This window comes from Argiope bruennichi, chromosome 3 (assembly GCF_947563725.1).
Source record: "Argiope bruennichi chromosome 3, qqArgBrue1.1, whole genome shotgun sequence".
Classification (NCBI taxonomy): Eukaryota; Metazoa; Arthropoda; class Arachnida; order Araneae; family Araneidae; genus Argiope; species Argiope bruennichi.
The window spans coordinates 33,575,576-33,597,369 of NC_079153.1; the positions used below are offsets into that span (position 1 = coordinate 33,575,576).

Sequence of the window (21,794 nt, forward strand, 5' to 3'; positions counted from 1 at the left end):
CTTTCAGTATGCTAAAATTTTTAAAACACGCATTCCATTTCAATAATTTAACTGCCCAAATAACCAATAATTTCGGCAAACAAGGTGGTCGCCAAAGGTAGGTATAAGTTAATTATTATCTGAGAAATATCATTTGAGAAAGCAAAGTTAATTATTATCTGAGAAATATCACTTGTTAGCAGTTTAGGAGTATTAATATTTCATTAAGGTATTTTTGGGCATTTATATCCTCCTTAAATTTTGCTCACAACTTTTGTTGTTATACAGCATAACATTAAGTAGGTATCCAACCGAAGGTGAAATTTTCAATTGTTAATTATTACTTATTAGGATGACGTTTTCAATTATTCTTCTCCTTAAACCACTCTGTATTTTATATCATAGCTACAAAATAGTAAGATTTACTCCAAATAACAATGTCCCATACTTTTGCTATCCAATTAACATGATGTTTTGCTCAGTTTAATTTTTTCAGTTTTTTTTTTTTACTCGGATTTAGAAATGGTTTTTTTTTAATAAAATTGTTACATTTAGATCAGATTCCAGCATTCTATATTGAATGGTCCTCTCATTCAAGTTCACATTGCATTGTGCCATTTCACTTTATATTCTTCCAGATGAATTTCTTCTATCATATAAGAGCAGTCTTTTAATTATTATATCATCATTTGGTGTTGTGCATTTTTCCTGCTTTCACTAGTTCGGTTTTCTAATAAAAGAATTGGCTTTGACTTTTTCAAAAATTTAGAAATACCGCCCTTAGAGAGATTTCTACCTTTTGTGTCTAATTACTTTATAACTAAAGCCCCTGATGCTGCAATAGTAAAATTATTGTATAACCAGTTAATTTTTTTTAAGCCGCTTTTTTTTTTTTTTTTTTTTTTAACTTTTTGACATAAAATGAAAATACAAAATAATAATACCCATAATACTAAAAAAAAAAAAAAATGTAGAAATTGCAAAAACTACGAAAAAAGATCTCCTCTCAGTTATAAGACATACTGTCTGTTGAATTCTAATAATAAAATGCCACTTTTCGAAGTATTCTAAACACTTATGCTCATTGACTACATTCAAATGAATGAAAGCTGTATCTTATGTATTAAAGCAAGTTATGCTTCTTTCTTCTGGTGATTAAGCTGTAACGTTTAAAAAATTGTTATTACTTAGTACAATGAATTATATTCCTGGGTAAATTATCTTTAAAATGGTGTATGATTTTATGATATTACTGCTAATACTATTGCCTTCAAATTTCAATTTCAAACTTCAGTGTGTGGAAAATGCAATTTTTCCACAGACACACACACACACACACACAAAAATTACAACTTTGGCCAGTACTGTATGTTAGATGTTTTAGTCATACGCTTTGACCCGTTCATACCTGCGCTCTATTTTGAACCGTGTATAATACGTTCAACACGCTTAGATGGCACAAACTATAATGTTTATCATGTGACTGTGATATCTCATGAATCGACTCCGTTATTTCCTGAAATAATTAAATTAATTTTCTAAAACCATCAGAAAAATAAACAAATAAAAACAAAAGTTATTATTAAGATTAAATGCATCTAATTGTGAGTCGTGAAAATATATTTCTCCGTTTATGCATTCCAAATTAGAAACGATTTTACATAGTCAAATCAACGCAATAAAAAGAGCCAGATTTGTTCCGCATTCTTCAACAAAATTTTAATAATTTATATATTTGCACAAATACATAAATTGCCTTTCTGCTATATGATGTCATATAAAAGAAAGACGATTTTTTTTTTAAAAAATTAGTTTTATAAAAGAGATAGTGAAGAGAATAATTTTACACGCCATTTGAAATAATAAGATATGTCTATTTGAATCAATGAAATGAAACAAATAAAATGAAATAATTTATTTTTTAGAAAATAAAAAAATTGAGAAGTTAAAACTAAAAAATAAAAGCAAAAAGAAAACAAGTAATTTTCAATACCGTTTATTGCATCTTTTAAAAATATTTATTTGCAAGCGTTTAGTTCTTACTAATAATGAAATGAAGATGGCAGCACAATTGCAAGGTAAACATTTTGTATTTTACTGTGAAAGGAAAACTGATAAATTACCTTCGAATGAACATTTAATGTTGATCGACAGCAGTTTTGATTAATTTTTAGAACCAATTGTAATAAAAGTTCATCATTCATGTTTATGGAAGAACAGTGTACAGTAAAAAATAACTGTGTTCCACGAATTCTATAAAGTTAAGTAACGAAAGGCACATCCGGTCGTAATCAAATCTCGATCTTTCCTATGTCTATAAAATGACATTTTTAATTATAGTTCTAAATTTCTTTTATAGCATGAAAACGTATGTGTTTATCGTGTAGTTTAATAATAAAAACAATCTAGTCTTATTAAAATTTTCTGAAATATCATATAATACTAATATTTATATTAATTAATTTTTAAAAAAAAATTAAAATTCATTATTTTCCTTATTTTCTTATTATACTTATATCCAATAAAGTTGCCAAAAAAGTTAATAGCAGAAGCGGGGATGTTACTATAAAACTTCAACTATAAAAAAATAATTACGATGTTTTCATTCATTTATTAAAAAAATCAAAATTATTACATTTTGTTTAAAGAAATAAAAGATCCACGTTTTATTTAATATTTCAATTATTTTCAATAAAAAAAGCATCTTTTGTGTATTTCAATTTTGGTTTGTAACCTTATTCATAAATTAAAACATAGTTATGACAGCTGAAAATGCGCGGGGCAGAAATTTACCTGCCCCGTCGCGAGCACCTTGTCGGAAAAGTTTTCCTTTTAAGTTTCCGAAACTGAAAACGTTAATTTAAGTCTTACTATTCGTTCACGAGAAGTATTCCTAGCATTAGTCATAGCTTGGTTTTCGAAACCATTCAAAATGACTCACTAAAATTGTATCTGAGGCAGTCGCAGATACAGCAGTCATCATCTTCGAGATTTTAGTCCTGATGTGTATTATTGTTAACAAAGATGGTGTGACGTCACAAACCTCATGCGCTCCTTCCTGCAGGCTTGATTCCACTCCTCACAGTACTACTCCATTTTACCCTGCAAACGCCGGTCTCAGGACAAAGACGAATCGTTTTTAGCTTGTGGACATAATCAAAGCTCAAAAATCATTGGAAATTTTCGAAAATCGAAATCTTGAACTTCCTGGGCACCGTAAGTACCAATTAGTTGACTGATTAATCCGCGGGGAACCGCGAAATCTCACATTTAAATCATTAGTTAGCTTATGTGTTCATTGTCCTGTCGAAATACTAAGTACTTCTCGTATTCTGGTTACTTTCGGCTGCGTTTCTGCAGGGTTCGATCTATCTGGATTTATAATCGCGTTACTTTAAAGTCACATATTTTGTGAGCTTTTCGAACTCATAAGGAGCCGGTGTTTACATGATCTGTCAAACTACATGTGACAGCTGGATTGGATATTTTAATACTACAAAATGTGAAGAACTATTAATGTTTAAATTTAATTTACATTTGAAATTTTTTTCATCGGAATGTGTTTTGTCAATTACTTTATAAATGATGTTTATTATCGGATAAAATTTGAATGATTTATGAATGAAGTGAACGTGTTTACCTGAGAATGTGCCTGTGTTTATATGAAGTCGGCACATCAGCTGTTTTGAAAGCTGCCTTTCACAAATGTGAACTTAAATTAAATTTTATCGAAATATTAATATTTCTTTCACTCTAGTAATTTTTGTTATTAGATATAAGTATGAAATCTTCAAAGTATATATAAAAATTGTTAAATATATAAGATATACGAAACCTTTCAATTTTGCTGTATAGCTTCTAGAAATGTAGATATTCGGTATGTTTCTTTTTTTAGATGTCATAATTTTTAGAATATAGATCAAATATTGTTTAATAAGTACTAAAAAATTTCATGTATTAATTTTTATAATTTTCTGAAATAATAATTTTCAACAAAATTAACCTTATTGTTTAGGCACAGAAATTTACACATCTGTATAGTTTAGTTTCGATTTGCTATTTTTCGATTTACTATTTTTACTTTTTTTTTATTTATTCGATTTACTATTTTTACTTTCATAAGTAAAATCTTCGTTTTCCACTTTTGCTAAAAAAAATCTTACATATTTTTAGTACTTAAATTTCTAAATTCGATTTCTTTAGTTCATTTAAATAAATATTATATTTTCAATGATTATGTTAAATAATAACTGATAATTAGAGATTCAAGATTTAGATTAGTTATTTAATTAAAACGAAAGGGATTGAGTTAAATGAAACTAATAGTAACTGCCTAATTATTAAAACTGATAATATAATTTTAATTGTTATTGATTATCACAATCTATTAAAAATTTATTTATTTATTTATTTTTTTTTTGTAAACAGTGATGAATTTTTTTCTGAAAGCTCTAAAATTTGAGTTAAAAAAAAAAAGAAGAATTCATTTTGTTACTAATTATGCTATTTATTAGACCTTTACAAGTTATGTAATAAATCATTTTAGTGATATTGTTTTCTAAGGAAGTTTTTATACTCGAATTAATATTCTAATGGTAGTTGTTTATAATTTTGATTTAATTATAATTAATTTTGATGGCAGACATTATAATTATTAATTCATTTTAATGGCAGTTTTATTAAAAATATTTGCAACTGATTAATTATGTGAGTACTTGAATTTTTTGTTGTATAATGCATTCCTGAAATCTGTCAAAGTTATTAATTTTCTCTGTTTGTATGATTTATTATTAAAACAGTTATAAATTTAAAGGGATTAAATATTTATTTATTTTTGATGTATTTTTATGGTAATACTTCTGTTTTCACTATGTTTAAATAATTTTTCACTTCAGACATTTTTCTATATATATAATTAAACTGAATAAATTTTAGCTCTGAAGATGTAATGATTGTGGATATTGTTAGCAGCATGCTTTATTGTTTAAGAAATAAAAATTAAATTTCTTTAAATTAAAAATAATAAATTAAATTCCTTAAAGAAAGAAAAAAAAATTTTAAAATTATTTCAGATCAAAATAGTAGTAAGAAAGTTTGCATCATTTATTATGTAATTGTAATGTAACAAATAAAAATTTCTTGTAATTCAAATATTAATAGAAACAAGAAATTTAAAGATTAAAAAAATAATATTAAGGACTTTTGAAGAGCATTCACAGCTTATGTATTATAGTTTTTAATATAATTTTTTTAACTTTAAAATAATTTCCTAGAAATGAAATGAAAATTTTATCGTTTTTTAGAAATATTCTTTTTTAGGAATATTCATTTTATCCTTTTTTTCAATGCTGATAACAAAATGTATTTTGGAGATTCATTTTATGTTAATCAACATAAAATTTTAGTTATAATTTATTTAAAAATGAATCTTTAACCAAGATAAAGTTTGAAATCCTAGAGACTGTTCATTTGTCTAATTCCTCATGAATGCTCATCTTCTGGTTAAATAAATATAATATAACATAAAAAAAACATAATATTTAATTATATAAAAACTCTGCCTTGTTAAAAAAAATGTTAAGTCTTAAAATATTATTAATCTCTTAAAAATTCATTTGTAAATTTTTGCTTTATTTTGTACATCATATTTTGCTGAAATGTTGAAATTTCTTTTTTCATTTGCGGAGTGTTACTGAAGTCTTTATATATGATACTTATCTTAATAATTTGATCAGCTTACTTTTATAAATCATACCTGTTGGTGTTGCTTGTTATAATATTCTGAGTACAATGGAAAAAATTTGAAGCTTTTTAAGTTTTAATAATATTGCTTGACACTGATAAAAAACACTGTTTGTTTCTGCGACTTGAAGCATGCAACTGAAAGGTAGTATGTGGCTATCTGGGTATTAGAACTCTGTTAAAGGAGAAATTTTAGTTTCATTAATCAAAATTTATTTACCTTTTTTATAAACACAATTTATGCTGCCATTTAATGTTTTTAAAGCATTCTAAACATTTATGGAACAGATGATCAGTTTTATGTTCATACATGCAATTCATCACTCTAAATTCTCTCATGTAATTTTATTTATCTGAGAAATCTTGATAAATATTTAAAAAGCACCTTAGTTACTTTTAATTATTTGTTGATGAATAATGAGTTATGACATAAATTCAGTGGCATCAAATTTAAAAAAAAAAAGTTTTTTTTTTTTTTTTAATTTATTGCTTTATATGTGGACCACTCTTTAAATCTTACATTAGAATTAATCTTTAAATAATTTGTTCAGACATGACTGTATACAATATTAATAATCCCTGCTTGTTTTTATTATACAGAACTTAGGGAAGAAATTGTAAAAGCAATGAATAGAGGATATAATTTTAAATAATGCAAAGTCAATATTTGTTTTAAAGAGAATTGTTGTATGTAATAAAGAATGTCTGAACTTTATTTATTAGATTATTATTACTCCTGCTTTTGTTTAATTATAATTAAGAGTAAATTTGGGAAATTAGTATTTTTTTCATATTTTTCTTTTCTTTCTTTTTTTTTTTTTTTTGGTCTTCTATTCATTTGTGAATTTGGACTATTCATTCATTTAAAAAAATGATAAGGGAAATATAGAATTTCTCTGACTTCTTAATAATTGAAAAATATTTATATTTCACTTGTTATTTATTTTTTTATAGTTTTATACCTTTTTTAACCTTTAGGTTGTTGTGGTACATTTTCTGCATTATATTTATATTATATGTGGTACATTTCCTTCATTATATTTTATTAGTACATTATATTTATTTTTAAAGAATTTATTGGGGAGGAGAATAGAGGTGCAGTTAAAACATTATATTTTAAATATACTTCCTTGAAATTTTAAAAACTGTTTGTTTATTATTAGGTCATCTAGAAATTTCTCAGTTTCTAGGCATCTTACTTGTATTTCTCAATTCTTACAAATTGCTATTATATGTTAGTGTAGCAGTTTCTACTACACTGCTATATATCCTCAGTTTCGGTGTTTGAGGAAGAGCTAGCTAATCCACCGTGTGAGAAAATTTTGAGGTATATGACTAGGTTTAGGATGAATTAAAAAAAAACATTTAAAAATAGTTATATTTTTTAATATTTGCATTTAAAAGGTTGAAAAAACTTACAGTAAGAACCAAAATGTAAAGTAGCAAAAGTTAAAAATTGGATAAAAGGACGTTTTTTTTTTGTGCTAAAAAGAGATGTAAAGCAGAAATTTTTTAGTTTAGAGGTTTATCAATTCATTTACATAAAGTTTTGCATAAAGCTTAAGAAAAATATTATTTAGTTCCTGAATTAAAAGATAAACTGTATTTTTGTCCATTCTGTAAGTGTTGGGGTTAAACTGATAAATAACACAAAATTTATAATTTTTTTCACATTGTGAAACACTAAAACAGCTATAAAATATTTCTAAATAAATAAATTACTTATTCTCTAATTCAGGAACTGCAGAATATATTGAAAAATTAGGTACAATTCAATTTTAACAGCAACCAAAAAGCACCAATTATAAAAATATACTCAAGTGCATTATTATTTATTATGAAAAATGTTGAACGTGTGAATCACATGCTATATAGTTTGACAATTAAAATAATTAAATTGATGAAATTTTTTCTTCACGCTTTTTGGTCACTGTTACAATTCACAAGTATAAAAAATTATTATGCCAAATTTGAACAAAAAAATATGCGTTATATTTTTATTTATGAGGTTTTTCATTAGAAAATTCTATCAAAGATTATAATTTGAGAAAATGATATTTAAACATGTGAAATAGCATTAAAATGTATATAAATATAAGTATAAAAATTAGTGTAACTTTTCAAAGAGATAGACTTAGAAACAAAATTCTAATAATTTTATTAAAAAACCTTTTCATTCATTAAGAATATAAAATAAAAAAATATTCACAATTTTGCAAAAAATAGACCTTTAAATGTAGTGAAATACATTAAGTTCTCTCAACATTAATGCAGGAAACTCTTGATATTTTTTTTCAAATACTTAAATATATGACATTGACAGTATCTAGTAAGGCATTAAATTATATTGTGCGATTATATCTGCATCTTAACTAGCTTTATGGAAGTAATTGCCATTTTCGTAAAGGAAACAGTGCTTTTGAAACCTCAGTTTGGTTTAAGCAAATTTTGTTTTGCAGCATTTCTAAGAATTTTTTGAAGGGTTTGTTGATCTTTTTACAGGTTTTATTTAAAGAACACACCTTTCACATTTTAATTATTTTTAGTTTAAATTTGTGAAGTCAGTATTTTGAAAGTCTTCTGTTATGTTTCTTGTGATTTTTGAAGTTATTCTGAAACTGTTTCTTAATATTCTAGTTATACGATATAAAAGAAATTTATTTTTTCGAAAATATTTCAGTTTTAAGCTATTTTAAATTAAGGTATTATGTCTCAAGGTAAATGAAATTTATGTATAATAATGAAAAAAAAAAAAGTAATTTGAAAGCATTGATAAGTGTGTTTCTCACTCAAATCAAAATTGAGATACTATTACTTCATGCTTTCATCTTAATTTATGAAGCTTACGAAAATTCTCTTTTGTATTTTTAATTATCATATTAAATCGCATTTAACTTGCTAGGATTGCTCATTTTTCTTTATTCAGTTAAGATACTGTTACTGTTTTGTTATTTACTGTTTTCTTTCTTTTTTCTTTTTTTTCAATAGTATAATGAAAGGTTGGATATGTTGATGCCTTCAGATACAATATTTATTGCAAATTTTGAAGTGCAAATAATTGTGTATTTATTCAACTATTTCACGTTAAATATATTTGGTAGTGATAATATATATTTCAAAAGTCACTCGTATCCATAAGGCGTATGTAAAAGAAAAATTTTTGCAAATGTCAATTATCATGAAGCCCACCAACACAGGAACACCAGGTGCCACAATCTAGTTTTCATAAGTTCATTCTTTTGAAACACCTTATTTTCGCTTTGACTAAAAGAATGTATAATCAACTTTTAAGTAGCTTTGTCAATATAAAGCAAATAATGCAAAAGATAATCAGTACAAGATACATAAATACAATGAATTCAAAGCAAATACAATCTATTTATGCAAATAAAATATTTATGGTTTTATAAATATTTATGCATGCAATATATTCACTACAAATTTGATAGAGATAGAAGAATACTATGTTTTGTTCAATTTTTCTCTATATTTTTCTGTTATACACAGCAATACATAATTATAAAGGCATTGTAATGAAACGTAATCCCATATTTATATTTAATAATGGACTTTTTTGTTAGCTAATTACAGACGATAATTAATATCATAGATTTCAAAGTTTATTTTTCTATATTTTCAAAACTTATATTACTGATAATTATTTTTGCGAATATAAAAGAAGAAATCAAGTTATATTTGATGCCTCGCTTCTTCATATATTTAGTAAAAAAAAAAAAAAAATTTAAAAGCGCAATATTATAAATTTAAAAATTTATTTTTCTTCAGAACTTTTCATTAATGTAAAAGAAAAAAAATCAATATGTTTGCTGTTTTACTACTTAATGTATATAGTTAGAAAAAAAATGTCTTTATAGTTAAACTGGGCATAAAATTGGAAAATTTGGAAAACTGAAAAAAAAAAAAAAAAAAAAATGCAGTTTCTTAATAATGGATAATTTAAACTATTTAATTTGATACATTTATGCAATCATGCACCAAAACTCGAACATTTTATGAATTTCATCTTTGCTGTTAAAAATGATAGATTTGTTGTGTGAAATGGAAATGCCTACTATCTCATCAGTGACAAAATATTTTAACTACTTAAATGTATGGACTGCGATAATGTAAATGGACTTTGGATTAACATACATTAAACTTGTTTTTGTACTTTTTAACACAAAGATCTATATCTTAGAATAAATAGTTTATCCTTTATTAAATACAATTCATATCTACATTTTTTTTTTTATCCATTTCTAAACACAGAGATCTGATTGCAAAATTCTGACATATTATTATCCCTTTGATTAGATACTCAAACATCTTATATCTGTACAGTGTAGCCAGAGCTGGCTCTTATCCTATTAAATCAAACTTGCCTTACCTCAGTTTTAATTCGTTATTGAGATTGTTAATAAAAATAGCCTTATTTTTTTAGGTTATTTAAAAAAATTTTTTTTTAAATATTCTTTAGCATTCAGAGTTTCAACAATTATAAAATTTTAATAATTTTTTTTTTCCAAAACTATTTTGATCTTGAATATATAAAGGAAAAAGTAAGTTTAAAAATACTTTTATTTGTCATATTCTTCAAAATAATATGCTTGTAAAAATTATAATGTTTTGTTTTCTATGCTGTTTCTGTTTTTAACTTAGTCAACATGCTAATGATTTACTTCAGGTTAAATTGTTTTATTTTAATTGCAGTGTAAAAATATATTTGTTTTTATTTACTTATTATAACTCGTGACTATATGGCCTCTATTTTTGTGTATAATATCATTTAGGTAGAATCTCAATATTTATAAATACTATCATAACTGTAGGTATTGAAACTGTAGGAAATGGACCAGTCATACTTGACTAAGTGTTTATATTATTCTAGTATTCTATAGTTCTTAGAATTTGTATTTGATGTTAGCCTAATAAGGCTTTTTTAATCAACAGCCTTTCCTTAGCCCAGTGGCCATAGGTAATTGTCCAGTTGGATATCCATCTCTAAATATTACACATGATTTAAATTATTTGAATTTTTACACACTTTTTAACCATTAAGCGTTTTGAATAATACATGCTAAAAAATAGAGGGAAAAAAATTTGAAAAGCAAGTAAAGAATTAAAAATCTGGTTCTCAATATTGAGTACATATTGCATTCTTTCCTTTTAATGATTTGAAATAAAAACATAATTGTTGTCTCATTGAAACAATGTTTTTATTAATAATAAAGCATACATTGAAAAAAATTTATTAGGATATATAATAGAATTGATGTAGTAAGAAATCTTCATGCTACAAAATTTTATATTCCAACTGATCTTATGTTCTCAGTTAAACTATCTATTCATTGCATTTTTATTATTTTATAATTAAATAAATAAAAGTTTTCAGAAAATGGATTTGTCATTTCAGTGCAGATCAAAATTGAATGATTATTTCCTAATTGGATTTTGTGGTCCTGAAACATGTGCTAATAATAATTTATGAAAATGAAATGCAAAGCCAATTAATCTATATTTTTACTAATTTCTGTGCTGAATACATTTTCCTGATTTTTTAAAATAAATTTAATCAGCACTATTTTTAAAGATTTATGTAGATAACAATAAACCTGCAAAACTTTTGCACATTCATTTTTGCTTTATCACTTTCCTTCTTTATTAGTTCTTTGAAATTAAAATAATCAATGAAGTATATATATAAAATAGTAAAGGCAATTTATTGTTGTGAATGTATTTACAATTAACAGTACTTTTTTGTTTACAATAACTGATATTAGATAGCAATTATTTTTATATTTCTTTGTTTTTATTCAGAGTAGCTGACTTAAAAATATTGTTATATTGAGTGACTTGAAAAGGTCACATAGGTCTATAGGTTGGCATTGTAAATTAGAAAATTAGGAAGAAAGGAAGATCATGCTGATTTATAATGACTATAATATATATAAAAATGACAATAAGAAACTTTTTGATGAAAAACTTTTTTTTTTACTTTATATATACCAAATTCAAATTGGTTTTGATAAAAAGCAGCATGAACTGCATGAATGTTATGCCCAACTCACAGTGACAAAAACCCTTATTGGTCTGAAAACGTGAACTAATTTTACTAAATTCTGAACTAAATAACATCAAGAAAGTGTGCCTTGGTGATGTTGGTTTGTAGATGTAAGCTCATTTATCTCTAGATTATTGATTCATCACCATGTCCGTGATATTTTACTTTAAACTTACATTTTAAATATAGTATTTCAGTGTAAATTGAATATGCGCTGAGTTTCAATGTAAATTGAGTATTACGAAATCAGCCAAAATTTTTCTCCTCTGCTACTTTATTCATGTCTGTAGGATTTTAATAAGAGAAATAAATTTTGGTAACATAAATAATATATGGAATTTTATGCATAAATTGAATTTCAGTTAACAAATAATGTTTTGTTAAGTTACCTTATGCTAATTACAAACATTTATAAAATTTTAGTTTTCAATTTTTCTTATAGATATGAGGATCTCCATTATATTTTGGCTTGCTTGCTTGTTTTTTTTTTCAATAATTAGCAACTTATTTAACTAATAATGATTTCTTTATAAAATGTAGATGCAGTTATTAAAAAATAATGGGATTTCTGTTCAAAATTGAGTAATTTTTTTATTATAAATTAATTTTTTATTGTATTGTAGGAATGCTGATATAAATTCTTCAAAATACTTTTGATTTCCTTTTTTAAAATTCAAAATAATTATTTGTTGTTTTTTAATTATTAATTTTTTTCATTTTTTTCCCGTACAGTTTGCTTCCAAGAGTAGCTATACATTTTTTTGTAGGATTGTTCTGAATATTTCCAAATAATATTTTTGATTTAAGAAGATATTTGAAAATGAAGATATATAACTATCATTCACTTTTTCTAAAATCCTTTTGTTACAAAACGGGGTTTAAAAAAAGGGGGTGGGTGAGTAGGAAATTTGCTGTGGAATTTAATGCTTTTATTAAATTATTTTATTGATCTGTTCAATTACATAGAAAAAATAATGCTCTTGGTTGTGAAATAATTAAGTCCTTTTTTTTATTTTCAGCATTTTAAAAAACTAATTGCAAAATTGTTCTTGTATCAGTTATTAGGTTTTAAAATCTAAATTAAGATTTGATGCATTTTGAATTTTCCGAGTTCAACATGTATTTCTGAATATGAAATAAAATGTTTAAGTAAATATTTTTTTTTTTTCAATAAAAAGTGTTGTACTTTCGCGACCAAACAAAGTACTTAACCTTTCTTTAAAAAAAAAAAAAAAAAAAAAAACGAATTGATAATTGCAACAGCCTATATCTTAAAAACCTTTGAAAAGAATACTGAATGTATGATGTGATGCAGAATCGGAAGTGCTTTTGATACTTATAATAATTAAATTTTAAAATCATTGGGAAAAGGGGAAAAAATCCAATTTTGTTTAAAAGAAAAAGGATAAATCGAGTTCTTTTAATAGTTGTGTATTTGAACATTTCTGAAAATAGTCGATATTATCGTACTAAGATTAACGAACAGATTTCAACAAGTTCTAAATTAATATATGGATTTTCTATCAACAATAGGCTATTTTAACCGAGTTTTTAGTCTCATTATCTTTGTTTTTCTGAGTATCTGCGTCACGCACTTTAGGGTTGTTTTTGATTTTGCAACTCTTTTTTCCTATCGACATTGAACGAATCAATTTGTTTCTCTGAAGCATATACACTACAAAGAGATGAATACTTTTTGATAAATCCGAAGTTTTCTATCTCCTTCATATTATGAACATGCATAGTCTGAATATTCGAGTTACGATTAGCTGAAAGTCTTCTTTCTTTAAATCTTAGTGAAGTGTTTAATTTGGGGAAATACATTTTTAACAAAATGCTTGCCATGTTAAGGGATAGTTTGCATTTTTATAAAAGTTTCGTCGTTTGATCGTAGACTGATATTTTAAGAGTAGGTTTATTGTCTTTCCTTCAACATCATAGAATCTCGTATATTTATTAAAATTAATTTATTCTGGTGTAAAGGCTTGGCTTGTTATTACATACTGGATCGTCCCGCATCGCAAGTTTATACACCTGGCTTGTTTAGTCATAGGAATATTTATAATGAAGCTATACTAGTTTAGGAACGGTGGGGAAGGGGAGGGATTGAAATCTTTTGTAGAAAGTTTTGTTTGTTACATGTACATTGCCAAGACTGGTGTTTCTAAAATTGTCGTTGCATTTTCTTAAGAAATAAAGAGGCTTTTTACCGTTGTTAAAATTTCAGATGAAAGCAGTACGAACTTTTATGGGATTTTAATTCTTTTTAATATTTAATACAAAATGCAGAAGGAAAAATTCACATTTTAATTTATTTCATTGCTTATGAAATGTATTTAGGTGAAATCAACATGTTTTGAAAGAATTATTAGAATGGTCTTATTTTTAGTATTAAATTTAAGTCACAATTAAGTTCTGCTTTCCTTTTTTCGGAATAATTAAATTGCAAAATGTGTACTTTATTTTATGTCTTATTAAGTACTTTTATTGACGTTATAGAAATCTTTTTATTATTTAAATGACAGATTAATTATTCTAATTATTTTTCAATATTTATGTAGTCGGTATTTCTTTCTTTCTTATTTTACAAAATTTACTCTTTACCTTTCCGTTGTTTTCTTTTCATTGAATTGTATTTGTAATAATAGATTTCATTCAAAATAGTTTTCAAATAATCTTGAGATTTGATGCAGTTTGTCGGGAACATGTCGATATACTTTGTTCTTTTTTTTTTTAAAACATCGCTTATGCCTTTGATAAATATTGATATAAATATGCTTTAATGTGAATGCGTAAATGTTAAACGTAGAGTGAATTATTACACCATTAAGCTGATTGTTGCTGCCAAAGTTAGTTAATTTGGGGGGGGAGGGGGAGCGAATTTTAAAAAAAATAACGAAATTATATAAATAACTGGAAAACGTTTTATCACAATATGTATGACAGCTTTCATTTTGACTTGTAATGAGTCCATAAACGTTGCATAACTTAAAACGAATAATTCGTTAATATGAAGCGAGATTTATGAAATATAACTTCAGTTTAGCTATTCTTACTAATTTAGGCTGTTTGGACTGGAAAATATCAGTTTGATGTGGAAAAATTGTAGGGAGAGATGAATTCAAAGATGAGTGTATAAACAAATTTAAAAAAAATAATTAATAGTATTTGACCATTGGAATCACAAAGCATGCCCATATCTTTGTTGAAATTTCTAAATACTGCTTTTTGAATGTAGAAAAGAATTGTCTAAGATAACACTCGACTATTACACATTCTTATAAAAACATTTCCTTTTATACTGAACCATTTGTCTTTAGAATTAATTTTCTAATTTTTATTTTAAGTTTAATTTTGGATTTGTGGATTGCGATTTCAATTTTTATTCTTTTGAAATGAAAGTGAAGACAAAAGAGTCTATGATAACATGCAGCCTATTATTTTATGGTCTGTATTGTATCCTATTAAAGATATTAGTTATGTGAAAACTTAATTATTATTTTGAAATAAATAGAAATATGTTTGAAAACTAATATATAAATCCAGAAAATATTGATATGTTGAAGTAAATAAATAATGATTAACTTCATTCAGTAACTAAATATGATTGGATTTTATTATATTATAGTTCTTAATTGCAATTTGTGAAACAGTCAAATAAATTTGAAAATTATGATTAAGTTTTATTTGTATTCTAAAGATCATATTTATGGAAGTTAATTTTTTTAGTCTTTATATTGATTGATTTCAGAAAAGAATAATGTGTTTAGAAAAGCAAGAACGGTATGTTATTCGCATTTCTTCGCATTCTTTGCATAATTTTCTCGAAGCAAGTTAGTTGTAAAAGCAATTAAGTAGGTCACGCTGAGAAAACTAGATTTTGCTTCTTTATACCGTGTTTACTTTTTTTCCGACTTGTAAAATTTTATTTATTTGTATGCTTATACTTTGGAATATTTATATATTATAATACTCTATTATTTCTGCTGAAGTTTCATAGTTTAAAAGAAATGTGGATAATTTTTTTTATTGTATTGATGTCGAGGTAATGTTTTAGGACAGTTTCTTTTTGAAAATCCTTCCAAAAAAAAGTAACTGAATCGTAATGCTCAGTTTCAAAATGTTTACTAATCTTTTCCGACTCATTTCAAGAACTCGTAATAAAGCCAGTTCAGCGAAGAAGACAATTTTCTTGGAAATATTTTCTTGATAATAAATGCCTTTTCCCAGCTATTCAAGTAACCTCGCCGTTCGTGTTTTTTCTGCCGTCTTAACTCTGGATTCCACACCTCTGTTTTTTCCCTTTGCGTATATGTTTGAAGCTTTTATCTTCTTAGTCTGTTCTAGAAAATTGGAATTATAGTGGTAGTAGTAGTAGTTTTAAATCGTCTCGTCTGCAGTCGCGTATTGATCGAAGTTTCATCAGACACTTTCATTGTTTTGTGCATTTCTTACACTTGTTTTAATTGTGAAGACTGCACACTTTGGTAAGCAGTTACTGAAAAGTTGGGGGAATGACCTCCAATCGCACGCGTGAAGGTTTTTGATCGTAGAGATAATCTCATGTCTTCTCCCCCCCCCCCCTATCCCACGTAACTCTGTCGTTAAAATGTTTCGTATTCTAAAAAAAGGATGTCTCAAAATGAAATTCTGTTAAAAATAATTTGGAACTGATAATTTAAAAATAATTATATTTTTTATTAATTTATGATAGAAGAAATTAAAGAGAGACTATTTGAAAATTAGTTATTAAAAATGGAGGGGAATTTTAAAATAAATTAAAAGTGTAATATAAATTTTCTTTTAAATGATGTCTTAGGTAGAATAGGGTATCTTGATACTCAATTGAAAGCACTTGAAAAAAAAAATCAAACAAAATAAATATAAACTAACATTTCGAACTGCTTATGCATAAACAAAAATAATGCAGAAGATAAGAAGAAAAAAAACAAAGAATTATCCGAACTTCTTTTTTTTTTATAAGTTTTATTTTTAACTTTTCATTTTCTTTTTATCCTTTGTTTTTATATTTGCTTTTAGATTTTTTTTTTCTTTCGTAGCTTTTGAATGGTAATGTATTACTAACCTTTAAACGCGTCAGATGGTTTATTTATGAATGCAAGATTAAAATTTTTATTCTGCCTTGCGTTGAGAAAATGTTTTTCTTTTTATTATTATTAATAGTGTATTGTAAATTCTATAGTTAGTAACATTTTTCTTAGCCTCATTATTTTTTATTTGCTTTTGTTGCTTGTGTACTACTATCATTTTTTTAATGACCTCAAAGGTTTTTCTGTTTTATCAGATATCATAAGTATTAATGGCTTATTTTTGTTCCTTTGAGAGAATTTTCTTGTACATTTTTACATTTTCAAAATTATTCAATTTATCCTTTTTCATTTATTTAAAAACGAACATTTTAAAATAAAATTAATTTTTCATTTTTAAGACAAACCTTTCCTAGTTTAGTGCTGTAAATAAGAATGTTTATTTAGTTGATTTGTTGCACTTCGCAATGATATTTGTAAACCAATGAAAATATTTTTCATATCTTGTAATTGGGAAACATTTTTAAAGTAAATATAAAGATTAATTTAAAATTAATCTTAATTTTCCCCTGGCATTTTATATTTCGTTATTTTTATTTTGAATTCAGCAGGTTAAATCATATGTCTTAGCAATAGTAATTTTAAAAATAAGTATGTGAAACAAATGTATTTTATTAAATAATTTGTCTATTAAATAGCTTTAATTCTTTTCGATATTTGAAATAATAGAAAATTTAGCGTATTAAATACATTGGATGCTATCAAACTAATATTTAATGCTCTAATTATTTTTTTTTTCTATTGAGAAATCGAATTGCAGTTTTAACATCGTCAACTAGCTTATTTGCAACATGAGTTCACATCAGTGTATTTACTATCATGCATTCTAGGCAAAAGAAATGATTGGCCATGTTTTTCTGAAAGTGGAAACCTTTTTCTTATTTCGTTGTTTGTAAATGCGTTGCACATCCGCGGTGTAATGCAGTGTTACTAAACCATAACGGGAGATATTTTTCTTTTTAAAAATAATTTTATTGAAGTTCTGTCGAAGGCATAATAATCTTATAAAGGCATCGAATAGCACGACATCCATCCATCCCACACGGACTCTCATTGCGGATAATAGTATTACCCAAGACAGATAGAGAAGTTGGCGGGTCATTGCACTGGTGTTGTAATGTGTTTGTGTGCTAGTGCTGCTTTAATAGTCGCTATATTTGTGTACGCCTTCTCTCAAACGAAGCGAACCACTGCGCCTCACTGTAGCTGCGTGGCGTGAGAGAATTGATGAAACCCCCGTCCTTTTTCCTCTCTTTGCGATATTACTACTGGCGTCTTCCACTGCCTTCTTATTTCCTTTCGCTCCTTTTTTTTTTTAATAGCTTGTTTTTAAAACCCGGCTGCGGGAGCAAACGGAAAATGCATCGATTGACACATTCAGCGTTACTTTGGCTGGCTTATTTCAAAATGGCGCCTTCTTTACTTCTTTCGTCGTTCTTTACCTTCTCATTAGCTAGGTTCTGAAAGACGCTGTTGCGGATTTGGAACCATTTTTTTAAAATTCGTTCTGTTCTTTTTTGCGGTATATTTGGGAATTAAAATTAAGTTCGATTGCGAATATAGATATGGGTGAGTTTTGTCACTTTGTAAAATTATCCGAATGTATTTGGAAATATTTCTATGGAGGTATTAAAAAAATTACTTTATCATTTTAAACAAAAATGTGATACGCCATGAGGAAACGTCTATTCATTAGTTTGCACAGTTTGTCACATTTTCTAAAATAAAAGAACTTTGACTTCAAAGGAAATGCATTAAAAAAAAAAACTCACTCATTTTAACTGCGACATTTTTACTATTTACTATTTAAAACCAAGTGAATTTTTATTTATTATACATCCAATTATATTTTTCTGCGATGTGTAATAGAGATGGTAGTTTTGTATATATATTTTTCTTGTGTGTATGTGTCACACTGAGTAACATATACTGTATACTATTACAAATGTATTGAAATGTCATCGATGCCGTTTTTTCATGCAAGAAGAAAGTATGAAGAAATGTTGAATCTGAAAACTGATCTATCTTTCTGCAGAAACATGTTCGAGAATAATCTGAAATAACGAAATTTAAAGGGATTTGTATTACTTTAAAGTACTTTCACTCTGTGATATCTGGAAAACTGTTCCTTTGATAGTTTAAGGAATATCTGGAGAAATTTGTGACATTGTATAATAATAATAATAGAACGATCGTTATAAGTTTTTTTGTTTAGATGATGATGTTAGATGGAAACGCTGTCTGACTGCAGATTTCCTAATTTAAATGCTGATATCTTTTAGTTATAAATTAAAATTTATAAGTTAAGGAAAATAGAGCGGATTATTCGAAAATATATTGTAATTTCGATTATTAGGAATTTTTAAGAAGGAACTTTTTTAATTCGGTTTCTTAAAGACTGAATGAAGGTATAACTACTTGTTTTTCTGTACTTCTGTATTTAATTTGTTAGTTGCTTCATTTTACTATGAAGTGCTTTTTTTTTGTTTTCATTTGAAAACTTATCTGAAGAATATGTAAATATAAAAAGAATAATTTTATAAATTCACCGAGAATTTTTTTTTTTTATGCTATATAAAAGCAAATTCGTTTTTGGAAATTTTTTGTGAGGGGAAAAAAAAAGAATTTCAGACTTTAACTTAAAAAAAAAGTCGAGGAAATAGGAGCTTAAAAAGGAATGAGATTTAATTAAATTATTTCTAAGTTTAAATGGTTTTCATTTTGTTTATTAGTTAGCCTAGATAAATAATTATTTGTTATGGTATGGGTTTTACTTTTTTATGTGCATTTTAGAAGGTAATCATTTGCTTTCATTAGTAGTTAAGCGTTATGGAATTGTTATTTTGCACTAATATTTTAAATCATTGATAATTCATCGAATTTTGTTAGAATTTCACAATATAAAAGTGAAATGAATATATATTGTGGATTTCTCTTTACTGATTATCTCGTTCATGCAATCTGAAACAAACTTCATGTCTCGTTAGTGGTTATTAATAAAAAAAAAAAATTTAAGATGACGGTTCTTTTCCTTTCTAAATTTGTGTAAAGCAGTATGTGATTGAATTCATTTGTTAAAAGTGCTACATATTGATGAAGTATATTGACCCGTTTATAAATCATATGTTTAACGAAATTTGAGAAAGATGAATAAATTTGTTAAGTTATCTTGTTAAACAAATTCTTGTGTATTGTTCTAGTTATTTATTCTTGTTAGTGTAATACTTCATTTATTTTGAGATAAACATAAATTGATATTTGAACATATGTCCCCCTCCCTTCCGTGCTTATTTGAAAATTTGCAGTAAAGATATCTGTATTAATTGATTTTGTTTAAGTCTTCCCAACCATACAAAAACTTCTAAAATCGATGATTGATTTGGATACGAAAGAGGTGGGGGGGGGGATGAGAATAAGAGGATGCATTTTTTTTTTCTCATTTTAAAATTATTGTGAATTATTTGAGTACTGGATTTTTTCTCAATAAAACTTGCAGCCATTCAAGAAGCATTAATTTCCTCTGGAAAACTAAAAAAAAGATGCCCATTAATTGATTTAAAAACTTGATCTCCGTTTCCTCACAGAAAAAAAAGAAATTGCAATTTTGATAGCATTTGTCATTGTCCTCTAACTTACTCTCTCATACATGCGAGAAATATCGACGAAATTGCTGCAAGGAGAAGAATTAAATGCTCTCTTCTAATCGAAAAGCTCAAACACAAGGCTACTAAAAAGCAAAGAAAAAAATGAGTATTTTTTATCCCGCTCCCTGGAGCCTCCAGAGCATCTTCGCTCTGCATTTCTGGAGTAATTGCTTGCTTTTATAAGTCGTCTAATTTCGCCGGGTAAAGGCTTGCTGAGCGAGAGGGCTGCGTGTGTATGTGTTCCCACAATCCATTGGGGCCATCATTTGGAAAAGCTCCCTATTTCCAATGTTTTGATGTGCAAGTATCGATTCAATTTTAGCTGCAGCAACCCTGAGCACTTACAGCTTGCCTCCTCCCGTTTGTTGTTGACTCCATTGCCCTGTCTGGAATCTGGAATTTTCTCTCTACCCCCACCTCTGGAAATTCGTCTCCAAAAGGTCGTTCGGTGGATATTTTTCTCTTCTTTCCGTCGGAACCTTTTGTTTTGGAGGAGAGGTCAGTGGTGGGCGTCTGATGTATTGTCTTAAAATTCATTTTCATTGTTGCTTCTTTTTCTGTCTTTCATTGGTCATTGCTGTCGCCGCCACGTAGGGAGAAAATATCGCCGTTCATTCGTAATCGTGAGTTTGTAATGATTCGGAAATGAGGTTAATTGTTTTATGGACAGGGTGTAAGGTTGGAATGGAGTTGTTCGTGCTCTTATCAATCTCGTTTGAAATGCTCTGCATTCTGCAAGTTTCGCGTGATTTCAGAATTTTTTATTCATTTATTTCACAAGGTTTTATGGCCTAGACGTTTTAAGTGTTCTTAAAAGTAAAGATAAGCACAGTTTGAGAGCATGTGCTGTGCGAAAAAAGTTTCGGGTTGGAACTGAAACTAATTGTTTTTAATGAAGAGTAAATGGAAAACTATACATATTACTCTCATCCCCCTCCATACACTTCATTTAGTATTAGAATCAAATGAATACACCTGCAACTATAATCATAAACTTTTTGTAAATGCCGTAGTGGGAGAACCATTATCAGTGTAGGGTGCAGTCTTCTAGGGACTTAAGGTGTTCACCTTTCTCTTGCTTGGCTTACAAAATACGACCTTTCTATTAATTTTATTACTATGTAAACAATTTGCATTCAACAAATATTATAACAAACCGAAACAAAACTTTAATTGCAGAATTTACTTTAAAAGAGTTGATTTCACTGTTTCGTGGTAATTTTTTAAAAATTTAAATTAATTTTAAACTAAATGGTAAAA

At 26.5% G+C, this 21,794-nt stretch overlaps 1 protein-coding gene across 10 annotated transcripts in view; it reads left to right on the forward strand.

Moving 5' to 3' along the window:
* Positions 1-3,024: 3,024 nt before the first annotated feature.
* Positions 3,025-21,794, forward strand: part of LOC129964285 (bromodomain adjacent to zinc finger domain protein 2B-like) — a 114,832-nt gene continuing 96,062 nt past the window's right edge. For 6 of the 10 annotated variants that reach the window (XM_056079041.1, XM_056079040.1, XM_056079048.1 and 3 more), the window contains exon 1: positions 3,026-3,195. The gene's annotated coding sequence lies outside the window, so the exon portion shown is untranslated. Of the gene's footprint in view, positions 3,196-21,794 lie in introns of all 10 variants that reach the window. The other 4 variants (XM_056079054.1, XM_056079052.1, XM_056079047.1 and 1 more) reach the window with 3 other exon arrangements.